We start from the raw sequence: 3,608 nt of genomic DNA on the forward strand, positions 1-3,608 counted from the left end.
TAATAAGCTGGAGTTTAAAAACATCATCAAAGGTAACTTTTAGATAATGTGGAAAAAAATAAGGAGAAGTGATGATAGGGTAAGTGGCTAAAGGAGATGTAAACCTTGGAATACAGGCACAACAAAATCATTTTTAACAGTGTGAACAATGAATTATAATCACCTAAATGGATACTCTGATAGTGGGAATACAGAGAATACATAAATGAGAGATATGTCAAGTGTTCATAGTTGTAACATGATTGGGAAGAAAGACTAAAAAAAAAATGCTCACTCATTGGTGAGAAGTCATAGTTGAGCCTTAATTATATTTCCAGGCTGTAAATCACACAAGAGGAGATTGCCCATCATGGTTTCAAATCACCAAAGAGCAGTGGCCTTTGGATTAGCAGTACAACTCTTTACAGATTGTCACCAGGGCTCCCTCCTATGCAAAAGGCCTCCCTGAGATGGCCTGTTCTCCCCAGCATGGAGAGATGTGGGCAGCATGGATGCTGGGGCCCTTGTAGGAGGAGTGATAGCCACAGGCCATCACTCTTGGGACTGAGCAGAATTTAGCCCTAAGAAAAGTGCAGATGGAAGGACTTGGTGGGGGCCCCTTCCTGCTAGCCTTGGCTGTGTCTCCTGAAGTTGCTGAGGATCCTGGGAGTAGCCTCAAAGCCTTTCCTCAGCACTCAAGTGGGACCTTTTCCTTCCTTCAGGTCTATTTATTCATTATCACCTCCTCCAGCAGATCTTCCCTGCCCACCCTTCCTAAAACAGCCCACTCCTGCCTTGTCTCTCCTCTCTCCCTGACTCTGCTTGTTCTCACAACACTCCCGGCCGCACAATGTCTTGTCTCCCCCACTACGCAGTAGGTCCCACGAGGTCCAGGACCTTGCCTGTTTTGCTAACCACTGTATCCTCAGTATGTAGTAGAGGGCCTGCCACATAGTTGGCATGCAATGGATTATTTGTGGATGAATGAATGAGCAAACCAGCCTAGGGATGCAGAGCCAGGCTCCCTCCAAGAAGGGAAGGCTTCAGACAGACTGCATTGTCCACCCAGGATCCTGTCTGCCTTATAGAGGAAGTGAGCTACCCATGCCAGACTGGACTCCGATGATGATTGGAGTTGTTGTGAAGGGGTGGAGTCCTTGGCTAGTGCAAATGGTTAATACATTCAGCCCTTAACGGAAAGGTTGGAAGTTCAAGTCCACTCAGGGGCATCTCAGAGGAAATGCTTGACAATTTACTTCTAAAAACCAACAACTGACAGCTCTATGGAGCACAGTTCTACTCTAACACCTCTGGGGTCACATGAGTCAGCATCGGCTTGATGGCAACTTTTAATTTTTCCCCCCTTTGTCATGCAATTAAAGCTACAGGGCTTTGTACAATTTTCAATGGCTGTAATCTTTCCAAAGTAGATTGCTAGACATTGCTTCTGCATCACCAGTGAGAATAGAATCAAATCACCCACTGAGCTAAGGGTTTGAAACCGCTGAGGAGGGAATGAAGGCAATAGAAGGCTCTGGAGTTTCTCTTTCACACTGCCGTTGAGTCAGAACCAACCCGTAGCCAACCCTCCAGTGGTTTTCAGAGACTGTCAATTGCACAGGAGGAGATTAATCATCTTTCTCCTGCAGAGATGCTGGTGCATTTGAACTATCTGCCTTTGGGTTGACAGCAAAATTCCTTATCCACTAGGCCACTGGAGCTCCCTGGGCTTTGGAGTCAGAGCTAGAAAGTGTGGAAAGCCTGACTGGTGAAAATCAGAGCTTGTACAGGGACTCGGGGACACGTCCCTGGAAATGACAGTCAGTGGTTTTGTCAACCTACGGTCTGAAGTCCCCCTGATACCTCAGGTCAGGTGCAGTGAGCAGGCAAAACAGAGGAGTGAGGTGAGCTCACAACCAGTCCAGGATGAATCTGGAATCCTGGGCTCTTATGCCTGGTGTGGGCGTCTACGAGGCCTCAAATAAAGTTCAGGTTCAGCTGTGAGTCAGCTGACCCCTCTGGGGCTGCAGACGGGTGGTCAGCACCTTCTTCCTGAAAGAGGGGCTGCTGGGAAAGAAGAGGGGGCACTTAGGCCCTGATGTTGGAAGGCTCTGTGGGCTTGGCTGAAGAATTTTTGTGGTGATACCCCAGTATTTCAAGCCCGTATCCTCTGAGCCTCAACCATGCTGTTCCCTCTATTAGAAACATGCTTGTCCCCTTCCCATCCTCTGCTCAACTGACTTTCTCTTACCCTTGAGATTGCCACTCAAAGGCAGCTTCCTTCAGGAAGCTCTCCTGGATTCTTAAGTCAGGTTTCCCAGGGCACGTGTCACCGTAGCCTGTGCCTTCTTCCCTTTGTCACCTGGAACTCCAGGTCACCTACCTGCTTGTCCACTTCCCCTGCTGAACTGTAACACTTGTGTCCTTAGTGTCCAGAACCAGGCCTGTCTCTTAGTAGATGTTAAACAAACTAATGTTGATGGGACAAATGAAAGACTGTTTGAAAATGTTTGCTAAATGGATGGTCTGGCGGGGAAGGGCTACTGCCCAGGACACTCGTTGGGTAGTTAAGGAGCGGGGGCCAAGAAATGAGGGTCCCACAGCTTCTTTCTGTCTTCATCTGCACCTTGTCCCTCCCTCTGGGCTGGAGTCCTGGTACAGGGAGGAGAGCCAGCCAGGGGTCCAGTTTCTCGGAGCAGGGAGGTGAGAGGAGGTACCTTCAGCCGCTCACCAGCTTCTCCCTGGCCCACACTCCAGGCCCCAGGAGCCGCAGCCAGGCGGGGCCCTTCTTGCCTATCCGTGGGTCTGGATTGTGTTTAAAAGACTAATTTCCGCCGTGTGGGGGTGAGTTATCTCCTTGTGAAATCAAGCTGGAGAAACAAAAAGGTTTTACCAGTGAGACACATGTTGCCTCCTTCATGGAAACCCCAGAAGGAATGAGTGGGGCCCCCTCCCTGCCTCCGCCCCCAGTCCAACCCCTGCAGTCTCCTTGGGCTGCTGGAATGCTGGCCTCGTGGGGGTCAGTGCTGGTCCCGTGGGCAGGTGGAGAAGCTACTGGGCAGGTTCTGGAGCAGGTATGTGTGTGCAGCCAGGTGTGGGGGGAGGGGAAGCCCTCCTGGCCACACCTTTCTGGGCCCCCCATGCTCAGAAGGAGGACTTTGTCAACGATCATGGTGTGTTCCCATTGGAATAGCCCAAAGGGGACAGAGAAGGTCAGGGTGAGGCTGAGGGATGGCCTCAAAGGAGCCCAGACTAACGAAGGGGTTTGGGCTGGACACAGAGAGTGAGGGAGAGGGAGTGGGGGTTTCCGACTGGGAGGGCCCTGACTGGATTTTGCTGGGCCCACCAGTAGCCCGCCCACCCTTTAATCTCTGCAACTCTTTACTCTCTCTTCAGAGTGTGTCTGTGAGTCTGTCCATGTGGTCTTGGGAAGGGAAAGGAGTGAATGCAGCTTGGATCCGCCAAAACTTATTTGGAAAAAAAAATCTCTTTTGCATGAAGACGAGTCGGGCAGACAGATGCTTCAGCCATAGCCCCAAAGACCCCAAGTGGGCGCAGTTAGCTTCTGCAGGATTGGGTAGAAATTGGGCAGGAAGGGACGGGAGGGGACATGGGAGGTCCGTCCCCTC

Source organism: Elephantulus edwardii, unplaced genomic scaffold, assembly GCF_000299155.1.
Source record: "Elephantulus edwardii isolate Elephantulus edwardi_28Jun2011 unplaced genomic scaffold, EleEdw1.0 scaffold00066, whole genome shotgun sequence".
Taxonomy (NCBI): domain Eukaryota; kingdom Metazoa; phylum Chordata; class Mammalia; order Macroscelidea; family Macroscelididae; genus Elephantulus; species Elephantulus edwardii.